The sequence below is a fragment of the Cydia pomonella genome, chromosome 10 (assembly GCF_033807575.1).
Source record: "Cydia pomonella isolate Wapato2018A chromosome 10, ilCydPomo1, whole genome shotgun sequence".
Lineage (NCBI taxonomy): Eukaryota > Metazoa > Arthropoda > Insecta > Lepidoptera > Tortricidae > Cydia > Cydia pomonella.
Window position 1 is genome coordinate 10,518,067 of NC_084712.1, and position 12,386 is coordinate 10,530,452.

Below are 12,386 nucleotides of genomic sequence, written 5' to 3' on the forward strand. Positions count from 1 at the left end.
CTAGACTCGCCCGTGCGGTTGGAATGCCGCCTGCATACTATAAATCACCGCAAGGCATTACAATGGAACCCTTAAGTAAAAGACTCATTTCTAACAGTATTGCACTATAGGTTTCACTAATATGTACATTACTTAGAAATGTAGACATCATTAAGCTAGGAAAAAGTAGTATTTTAGCCATATTAAAATTTAGGTATACAATCTATATTACGACCTTATAACTTATACCTTTATACGAACAATTCTTTTATATATATTTCGGGGATCTTGGAAACGGCTCTAACGATTATCGGGGACGAAAAATCGATCCAAGTAGCTAGGTCTTATCTCTGGGAACCCATATCATTTTACCTATAATAAACAATAAAACATCCAAAATATACGAACTAACTTTCACATTTATCATAGGATTGTAGAAAACTGATAATATAAAGACGTCACTAAATCGGGCACATCTTCACGACATTACGTAAAGCTTCGTGAATATGTCCCCAGAGGCTCCGGAACAGCATTCAATATATACCAATCTTTCGGCACAAACGGCCTATGCCTTCCAACTCTCAAGACACCGCTTGGTTGTTCAAATTTATGTATTTCGTTATTTTTAAGAGGATTGGAGGAACACGATAAGCATGAAAAATACGGAATCCTTTTCACAATACGAACAAACAGACAAACACAGCCGAATAAAGATTTACACTTGACTTAGTTCCTGATTGACGTTGCTTATATATTTTTGTCTTTGACTTTTTTAATTTTTCGACTCAGTGTAAGGCCTGAGTGGACGCTCGAGTTGGGCGTGCAGCGGGGCGGGGCGTGCGGCGTGCATGTTAAACAAATGCAAAAGTTTAGCAGCGGCCTTAATGCACGCTGCTCAAATCACTTGTGAGCCGACCGCTACGCTGCACGCCCCGCCGAACGCTCTGCTTTGAGCGTCCACTCAGGCCTTACACTTACCTCGCGTCCTCGGTCCCCTAGATGGAGCAGAGGACGTCCACAGTGCGCCGCCATCTGTCTTGCGGTCTTGAGCTTCGTGCCTATGTTCGCTTCAAGTCTTCCCAATAGCCTTCGCCTCTGCAATAATAGTTCGACGCCAGGTCTGCATTGGACGTCAACGTTTCCTCTTTCCTTGGGTATCCCAGTCTAGGGCTTGCATCGGTTGTGGTCAGGATCCCTTCGGAGTGTATGCCCAATCCAACTCCATTTCCAGCGCTTGAACTGCTGGTCGATCGGGGTCTCATTGCATGAACTCCACAGGTTGGCATTAGAAATTTTCTCGTATGTATTTTTGTAACTAAATACTTGTAACTGCCCGCCGGTGCCCGTAAATCCTTATAAAGAAAGCCTTCGAAAAATTAAACTGACAAACAAGCGCGAAAAATCACGTCAGATGAATACGATATAATAAGAACCACAGCTAACAAATTTAAGTATAAGCTCCGTTTTCCGTTTTAAGTTTGCGCATTGTGCTCTCACGTTTCACAAGACAATGCTGCAATGTTCCAAATTAACTAAATATACCGCATACATCAACAGGAGAACGTCCCAGTACGTTCCTATACTACGCATACTGTAAGCACGCCATGTCGCGTTAGATATGGCGTGGCGCTGGCGTACCGCTGCGCTGCGCGCTGCCTATGGCTTAAACTGGAAACCAAGAAGAAGTTGACAAATTGAAAGCAATTAGAACCAAAGAGGAAGGAAAATCTGTTCTTCACACATGGTCTAGTGTTTGTCAGTAAACCTACATTCATCAAATTTACATATTTACAATTTCGTATATCAGAGGGTGTAAACATAGACGTAAAGTAACTATTTATATGATAGCAATCAACTACAAGAAATCGGTAGTAATAATATGGACTGGCCCAAAGAATCAGGAATTTCCTAGATTCAACGGGCATAAGTATTGAACTGTGAGATCAATTCTGGTCGATGTGGCACTCAAAGGCCCACAACAGCACAATAATAATACATATGTGGCGTCTTGGTATAAGCAAATAGGAATACATAGGTAGATGAAATCTCGCAGACATCACAGTAACATATAAGCAAGAGCCTTTTATCACAGAGAAAATGTTACAATAAGAAAACGAACCTTGCTGCGCTTTAAAGAGGGCATATTTTAGCGAAAGACAGACCACTTAGTGATTTTAGTGATTTACTTCCTTCCGTCCACGAACAGGATAAAAGCGAGCGGTGCCGATTTAGAATGAATCAGCTTAGTAGTTGGAGTTGGGGGACTAGTTATAAAGTATAGCTTTGTGCTCTGAGAGCGTAGGTAAATATTTTTAAGAAAAAGACGAGTTAGTGAGATCAAAAGCGGTTTCTGAGTTATTTGAGAAAATCGGTATGTTAGGTATAGGCAAAGAGAATTTGAAATAGAGGTAGATTGTCCAAAAAAACTTTGTAGCCACAGCAAATTTACTACCATCTTTCGACACATGATTAAATCTTTTAGAACGCCATTTGACTTTGAACCTTATTATTTAATGATATGTGTCAAATTTGTTTAATATCAAAAAGTTGCGCCATCTAATAGATCAAGGTCAAAGGTGTGGCGACAGCGTTTCGAGTGATGGCTCCATAACCTTTAAGTTGTGCCCAATAAGATGGCGCCACTTTTTGTTATTTAACAAATTTAACACATATCCGTGAAAGAATAAGGATCAAAGTCAAATGGAGCTCTAATAGTTTTAATCATTGTCAAAAGATGGCAGTAAATTTACGTGGCTACAAAGTTATCTTTGACAATACACCTCTATTTCAAATTCCCTTTGGTATAGGCTAGAGTAGTGCTAGGTACAACTATTATTATGTCTGTTGCTTGCAAATTTTCTTCTAGTTGTGAGTGGAGTTGTAATTTTTTCTATTTTAAATTTCAAAATGATCTTAGTTACTTCTTAAGTTTTGATATATAATTAACTTAACTCAGATCCTCATAATGGTTACTATATTTCCAGCCTACCTAATCGCACATTCAGTGTTATGCGACAAACTTAACCAAGCAACTTTCAAATCGCGATATATTTAATGGTATTTTCGACACAAAAGCTAACATTCTTCCATAAAAAAGGACAAATTTAAAAAAATAAAAACACGTTGACAGTAATTGCTTTCAAAATTATATAATGATCCAAGGACAAAAAGGTTACATTGTGTGTACAGATCAATGGCCGCCGACTTTCCTCTTCTACCTTTATAAAATTAATCGGTATTTTTATGTGATTGTCAGCAAACGAGCTGACAAGCCGCCTGATAGGAAGCGGTCATCGTCACCCATGGACATAAGCAACGTCACAGGGAAACTTAAGCGTATTCACTCGCCAACCCTTGAGAACCCTAAATACCCTTGCTTCTTGAAGAATCCCATGTCGTAGCGCGAAGAAAATACCTCAGGAGGCAACTCATTCCACATTCTGCCCGTTCTGGGAAGAAACGAGCGAGATGCTGCTTATTATTGGTGTACATGGCACAAGGAAGTGATAGTAATAGTGAGTGTGTAGATTATTTTGTATGGACGTTTTGACGTGGCATTTGATCTGAAGCTTATTAGGTATCGAGAAGTTTCCGTAGTTGCGAAACTTTCCACATGAGAATTTCCCGGTAACTTCTGAGAATGTTTTCGAGAACGAGAATTTATCGGAATACTTAATGATTTCATAATATACACCATTAATTCTCTCGATAGCTTAGTTGTAGTCATTATAATGTAATAATTTTATTATCTGTTTATCGTTATTCTAATGTTTAATAGACTCTATTCGGAAAGTGAAGATGCGTATAATGTATTGGCTCCCATATAATTCACGTGTCTTCACTTTCCGAACAGAGTCTACCAATAATTTAATGTCTAAAATAAGAGAATTGGCTATTTGTAAGTTTTTTGTAAATAAAGTCAATTAATCATAATTTTCCTGAGGATCAATAATAATCAGAGGCCAGAAATGAGAATCATGATCTGACGCACGAACTTGACGATTGAAACGCCTCTAAATGATCGTTTTTTAGACCGCTTGTTTTCTGCCTGTACATTTAATTAATTGTTTATTTTTCTTGTATCTTTTTACTGATGTGTGCCAATAAAGAGTAGAGTAAGTAAGAGTAAGAGTAAGAGTATCTATCCAAATGGTATTATATCGTGACGTCACGATTTATAGTCTACCTGTCCTAAATGTAGGGAAGATGAAGAAATAAGTTCAAATGTAGGCATCATACCTGAGTCTTGGTCAAAGAATTAAAATTATACAACAGAAGAAATAATTTTGAGCTATTCCCTTTTTTTGTTTGACGCCTATGACGGAAAATATCTTACCGTTACCCACTAAAGGGTTAACTAGTTCTGAACCTGACGTGCGCAGTCAAAATTGGGGTCACGGAAAGCCCCTACGACAAAGCTGTATGGTTGACAATTAAAATCGGGACAATGAACGTGTTAAAAAATATTTGGAACACTATGTTATCACAGCGATTTTGATAATTTAGTCTCTACTAGCGGATAGACTTACCTGCAGCTAACTTTATTAAAAACGCTATGGGTAAAATAAAATATCATAAAGTATTCATAAAATTTTATGAAATTATCAAAGAGTCACAAGCCTCTTAAAGATTATAAAATACAAAATACAGATTCCCAATAACTTTGATATTTCTTGAGAACGCCAACAACTTCTTGGAAACATTCTAAACGTTTTATAGAAGTACTGATTAGTTTGAACTCTATCATTATCATCAACATTCAGCGTTTTCTCACTTGTACCATTTCTTTGACTCTCTAAAACATGTGATAAACCCCACTCTTTCACTTAATCCGCCTTTTTGATCTGAGATCTGATTAAAATATATAAAACTAGTCTGCCCGCGGTTTTGTCTGATGATGATTGATAAAAACTACCTTATAACTTAAAGATAAAGATAGTTTATTATTCAAGTAGGCATTATTACAACTTCCTTGAGACAAGCCCTTTCTAGCACAAAATTTAATAAACTTAACCAGAAACATTTGAATCATAGATAGATAGATAGATGGAATACTCTTTATTGGCACACCTCAGTAAAAATATACAAGAAAAATAAACAATTGATTAAATTTAGAGGCAGATATCCGATATGTTTCTAATATCGGTTTGATGTCAGGTGCACGTTCGATTGGCCTGACCGCCTTAGCTGCTCTTTCTGCGTGCACTGTGCATTGTGCAAGTCGCAGGTAACATGACGCTATACTCATATCACAGACTCCCAGCGTTGTATTAAAGATGACGCCCGCTACACCTTAGCGAACCCACGTTACTACTAAGTACTTACATAATATATGTACAAAATTCTCACTCTCTAATAATACGAATGCTTGACAATGGAAGTTCAAAAATCATGTTTTCTTGAATGATTTTTGATTTATCGTGAATTTCGCTCATATAAGGTATGTCAAGTCGGTAGATGTATAGGCGCGGGCGAGCCGCACGATACATAAATCTTCTTCCTCGCGTTGTCCCGGCATTTTGCCACGGTTCATAGGAGCCTGGGGTCCTCTTGACAACTAATCCCAAGATTTGGCGTAGGCACTAGTTTTTACAAAAGCGACTTCCATCTGACCTTCCAAACCAGAGGGTAAACTAAGCCTTGTTGGGATTAGTCCGGTTTCCTCACGATGTTTTCCTTCACTGAAAAGCGACTGGTAAATAGCAAATGATATTTCGTACATAAGTTCAGAAAACTCATTGGTACGAGCCGAGGTTTGAACCTGCGACCTCCGACGCACGATAAAAATTATCATTGACATGATTAAAACTTATCATTGTAATGTCTGTGTACGTTCGAATTGTCCTGCAAATTAAAAATTGTTTTTCAGTGATTTCTGCCTGAAAATATCGCAATATATCCAAATATTTTCGCAAATAACTTATCGTAACGGTACCTCCTCAAATCGACCAAACTCTAACAGTATTTCGCATTACAAGCACGTTCAGGGCTAGGTATATTTATTAGATTATTAGAGCCGATTGCGATATTTATACAATTACGAATTGGTTGATTGGCCGGGCGAGAGTTCCGTAAGCTTCACTGGACATACACAATGTATCCATTAACGATTCTACACAGAAATACGAGCAAAACCCATTAGATACTAGGATCATAATGGAGAATGAAACCAGACTAGTAGTTGGCAATGTGCTACCTTTTTAATTGCATTTAAGTATACACATGTAAAATGGGAAATCAATTATATCAAATACTTAATTATTATATTCAAATTCGATTGACTAGGTTATTATTACACTCAAATAGAACCAGACTAGAAAGCATAATTCTTATAAGAAAAGTCCAAAACATTCTTATAAGCTCCGTGTAAAATTTTCTTTCTTGTTAGACGCTTCTTTCGACATTACTTAACGAATGTCCCAAGGGTTCGTGCATTTTTAAAGAATCTAAACAATGTTCATATTCCAGAAATGATTTTAGCAAAATTAGTTAAGGGGAAACAAGGTACTAAAGGTACTTATTATCATACTACTACTACTGGCCTTAGCGTCTATTTCAGACGATCTATAGTGCAATGTCCGCAAAACATCTTTTTTGGTGACTGAAAAGACCGATGCGAGAGCGGCATACTCTGCCACAGAGCTGGCAAGGGAAGTTCGCGACGGACTGTGACGTTTCGCTACGGTGCCTTTTTTCCCTTTTGTCTGCTAGTGCCGCAAACCAGGCCTCGTTGCAGAGCCTGCGACCATCTCCAACGCACTTGCGCCACTCCGTTCGCTTCTCCGCAAGCTTCTCCCAGTTTCGGTGCTCGATCTTAAAAGCTGCCATATCCCTCTTGGCGCAGTCTTTAAAGCGAAGCAATGGCCTCCCAACATCTCTTTTTGCATTCGCTACCGCACCTAGAAGAACACGGCGTGGCAGTCGAGAAGGTTCCATCCTGTACACATGCCCCAGCCAACGCAGTCGCCTCTGTTTGAGAAGCGCGGTCAGGCTGGGCAGCTGTGCGATTTCTAGAACCTTTTATAAGGTCTTATAATATTAAGTAAGGAACTATTCTAAGTAGCTAGTTAGGAAAAAAAACTAGTTTCTTAAATACAAGTACTAACTACTGTCCACTCGTAGTATATCCTTGAAAAGTCAGGGTTGGGTTTTGTATAAGCTGAGCCTAAAGATTATCCGACTTCGTCACGTGCGCAAATTCAGAGTGCTATAGCCTGTTTCTTCGTATTACATGCCAAGTGCCGCCTCAGGCGACCAGTATAAGTGAGACCTTTAGATCCGTGACAATTATATGCTAATGAAGTTGCCTTTTATAACACAACGCTGGTGAGCGATATAGGTCCAGTTCTTGACGAGTTAGAAGCCCACTAAAGTCTCTTGGGAAACATATAAATAGTCTATGAACTTTACTACTTCGGTATGTGGCACGTACCTACATGGACGTGGGATTTGGAAAAACCCGAGAACTCGATCAGCTACAGATTTTAGTCGCACGAAGGTAACATGATTTTTGTATTAGACTTCCTCACCTCACGGAACGTTTTCAGTTCGCTGAAGCGGGTGTGCGGGTAAAATCGTTCGTTGCTCTCAGGAGTACGATGAAAGATATACAATACCAATTTAGAACCTTGGACCTTTTTGCATTGCAGGTTTGGGATTTTATTTTGGATCCGCGATTGGTTTAGTAACAATACTTAGTAATATACCTACAGCTACGCTATTCTGACTATAAACCTCGCATGAGACTCAAACATATTAAAATTTCATTATAAACGAGTTACTCGTATATTTTTAAGTCGAATAAATGCGCGATATGTTTCGATCGAATTTTCAATTTTAGTCTTATGTTGGCTGGTAGAAATGACTTAAATGATGTTTTTTTTAAAGTCATTTCTGCTAGCGCAAAATTTTACGCACACTAATTAGCTCACTGTGGGTCGTGTTAGATCGCATAATAAAAATATTATATTATCATAACTATAACAAAATAATATAACTTATGTATGGTAGCGAAAGTTGGGTATGGCAGAAGAAACATCAGAGTCAAGTGAATGCAGTAGAAATGAGAGCGTTGAGAAGTGGGTGTGGTGTCAAATTACAAGATAGAATTAGGAACAGTGTGATAAGGGAAAAGTGTGGACTGAACGAAGATGTAGTGACAAAAATTGAGAAAGGTATGTTGAGATGGTTTGGACACGTGGAAAGAATGAGTGAAAGAAGGTTAACAAAGAGAGTGTATAAGGGAGAAGTAGAAGAGGGAGCTGGAAGGGGTAGACCTCGGCGGACTTTCTCTGATCAAATCGGGGAAATCCTGAAGAAAGGCCAGGTCAAGAGCACCCTAAACCGACGTGCGTGTATGAGGAATGTCATGAAAGTGATGGAAGCGAAAGAGGTATGTCAGGATCGCAGCAAGTGGAAATCCGTGGTCTCTGCCTACCCCTTCGGGAAATAGGCTTGATTATATGCATGTATGTATGTATAACAAAATGTAAAGTTTTATTACCACTCAATGACACGGACCCTTATGGTTTCAAACAGACAAGTTTTGAACTGTTAATCTGTTTTTAATGATTGATAGTGAAATTTTGAAGTAACCCTGAGTTCAGCGACATAATAATTCTCAAAGGTACCTTGAAGGATTATTTCAATTAAATGAGATCAATTTTTAGAAATAATGATAATTATCTATAAATACATAGGTAAATTATAATTATATTATTATATTATAATTATGTTGTTGTGGCTTCGTTAACAGATATCTTAATACAAACTTAATTAATGTAACATTAACAAGGATTACACTTAGTTATACTTATATTTAGTTGTATTTATTTAGCTTTAATAACTATTATTTTAGGTATGAAATAACTTGTGCGGTTACGTCGTGTCTTTCCCACTGCTTTAAAAACGTGCACTGTGAAGTCACTTTGATCTTTGGAGGGTAAAGCTGTAAAAGTGAACAAGGAAAACCTGTGAACAAGGAAAACTAAAAAATATATAATCTTGTTTAGTTTTTTCTAAAAGTCAAGAACAAATTGCGAAACAGAAAGTATGCTTTAAGAACGACGGACGATCGGTTTAAATGGTGTAAAAATCAAGACAAACCATTGTACATTCGAATTGGCCTGTAAGTCTACACCGAGCTGACAAGCGATTGCGAAAGCGTCACTGTAAATTTACGTCAAATTCCGATGAAAATATGATTTACATACATTCCACATAAATGGCGTAATAAAATTACCTTTTTGACGTTTTCTGCAGTCAGCAACATTACTGCAACATTATTGCAGCGCGATGTTACTCGGAAATCTCGAATATCAACGTTGCTTCCCGGATTTTCGACATTCCCGGCAGCATTGCAGTCGGTAGCAATGTCGCGCCGTAACACTGCAGCAGCTGGCGTAGTCTGAACTGAATCCGAACGTTACCTTTATAATATTTTCCGTAAGCAGTCGTGGGCTCATGTTTAGTGCGCAACTGTCAATTATGTCTACTCAAAGACAAGCACAGGGGGCCAATTTGAACCTATATTTTGATCTCAAAATTTCCTCTTGTTATCTTTTGCCCGTGCGTATTGCTCGCGCCAATACATGTAGGAACAAGTAGGAGCGAAATGCACACGCGAATGATAACAAAGTTGCCGCCAGACCGTGCTGTAAACACGACGAGTGCTAGTACGCACTACGGTGATATTTATTACGTAACTAGTGGAAATTTTCTAACATCACATATTTCACAGTTATGAATTGACCCTTATATCACTACATCTTATAAAACAAAGTCCCCCGAAGATGAAGTGATTTGTTAAGATTTAGTAAATAGAAAACGTTTTCTCCCGAAATGGAATTTCATAGAAAAAGTACATTTATTTCGTTAGATTCGAAAAGCTATTTTTCTCTCTTAATAATAAATTTTAAGTAGGTATGTGAAGCTAGAAGGATTCTAGGGTTTACTTCGATACTTTGTCTTTAGCACCTCAAACTCTAGCACTATTTAAAACATTTACTCGTTTATCCCTTTTATAACACATCTCCAGATACATCCACCGAACTTGGTTCAGTTCAGACGATGCCTGTCACGTTTTCACTTAATGACACATTTAATTTTCAGTTCACCGACTGAGGGCGCGTGTATTTTATCGCTGACAATATACAAGAATATCGTCGAAAGTAATTTTGGCAATCACGTGCGCGTAGGATTTGTAGGAAATATACCAATATACCGGAATGATATTTTGTAAGAAATACGAAACTTAAAGGTTAAAATTAAACTTGATTTGTTATTTAGAAGTCTCAACTTGTTATCTTACACAATATTATTAGATATGCTTACGAGCAAGATCCAACAATATTATCAGAAGAGGGCCCGGCGGTACAGTGTTGTCGGTGATAGATAGAAGATAGTAATAACACCAAAAGTAGATTATACGAGTATATAGAACCCTTTATTCAGGCAAGCTACCTATTTAATACATATGAAGTGATCGCTGAGACAAGCAATATGCGTTTATGTCGCAGTAAACCAAAACGTTACTGCTAAACACTAAAAGTGGCTGATTACCATTACACTTATTAATTATGATATTTATATATAACATAACTCTCAGTGCAACGATAACAAATCAAAACAAATGTTTAAATTTAATGCAACAATTAAACTTTTAAATTTTTTCAAAAGAATATAATTACCAAAAATAAGAAGTCCCACTTCTTCTTTTTATAAGTACAAAATAAAAACAAAAGGAAGATGATTGGTTAGGAAGTGATTTGGCCAATAAAACTGTCATTTTAAGACCATAGTGGACGACCGCTTCGCTTTATGACTCCGTTTCATTGGCCGATATAAAGCATGCGGAGACCAGAGACTCCTCGCAGGCGGTAAAACGACTAGTGAAATTCATAAGTCGATAGTTCGGAGGTCGATGTGCAGTATGCGGGTGACTCCCCGCAGGCGGTAAGGACTACGACTAGTGAAACTCATAGTGGCATGCGTTTTGGAAATTTCCCGTAACTCGCATATGGGCCCTATCGACCAATGAAAACCGTTCCCCGAATGTGGGTCCTATAGCATACTTTATGGAAATTTCTCGCACTCCGCATGCTGGCCTTATAGACCAATGAAACTGAGCCATTTACAAACGTAGTGCCCGTTTACTCTCTGGATTGACACTATAGAGAATATTTTTAAAGAATTTATTTTAAAATTCCGTTTGTTTTTTTAATTATTTTAAAATTAAGGAGCTATTAAAAGTTTTTTACTGTGTTTGTATTTCGCTCTTAACTCTTATAATGACAAAAAAAATCGAAGAGGTGGTTAAATGGAGATGCATGCATGGTTAATATACAATAAATCGTGTAAAAAATATCCAGGGAGGAAAACGGGGACTACATTTGTATGGAGAAGCGGTCGTCCAATATCCTCTGATTTGTGCGATTTTATATTATGAATTTATTTTATTCGTAGCAATAATAAATACTACGAATATAGAATAATATATTTTGGCCGTACGCTTTTTAATGTGTCAATAACATACAAAAAAATCATGTAGAATTGAAAATATTTAAAATTGGAAAACACTTTATCTTTTCGTATGGAAGAATAGATCACGTGGTTATACTTCTCTCTTAAAACCGCAACGATGCGCCCTTTTGCTTATGCGTGTTCCGACATGCATTCAGCCTGTTTTTACATTTAAAAGAAAATGTACACAACAATTATATATTTTTTATTTAAAAAAAGACAGACCATTTTTTTTTATACTACGTCGGTGGCAAACAAGCATACGGCCTGCCTGATGGTAAGCAGTCTCCGTAGCCTATGTACACCTGCAACTCCAGAGGAGTTACATGCGCGTTGCCGACCCTAACCCCACCCCCCTCGTTGAGCTCTGGCAACCTTACTCACCGGCAGGAACACAACACTATGAGTAGGGTCTAGTGTTATTTGGCTGCGGTTTTCTGTAAGGTGGGGGTACTTCCCCAGTTGGGCTCTGCTCTAGATCTGGAATGACATCTGCTGTGCTGTGCCCTACCACACAGAGCGAGATGACATTCACATTGCCCATACCTCTCTTTTGGACGTAGTTTAAGGACATACCCGAGTCCATATACGGTAGATACGGTCAAGGAATTTAAATTCAGTACCAAGGTGTACCTTTATCGTAATGACAATAGTATGGATTTTCATGTTAATTATCACTGTGACAAGATACGAAACAAAATAAATTTCTTCACTGTACTGAATGCGAATAAGAACTAAGCGGTTAAAACTTAACAAATAGTGCGCTATCTTATTTTCCGTAACATCGCCCACAAAATATTTAACGTAAGTGAGGAAATAGATTGAACATTAATCCGTTTACGACATTCACATTATTCTTCAGATAAAAATAAGCCCTAATACTATGT

General features: G+C 37.8%; 1 protein-coding gene across 1 annotated transcript in view; it reads right to left on the minus strand.

Annotated features, from left to right (window-relative positions):
* The window catches only part of LOC133522062 (uncharacterized), a 105,718-nt gene that overhangs the window by 81,823 nt on the left and 11,509 nt on the right, over positions 1-12,386 (minus strand). The window lies entirely within an intron of this gene.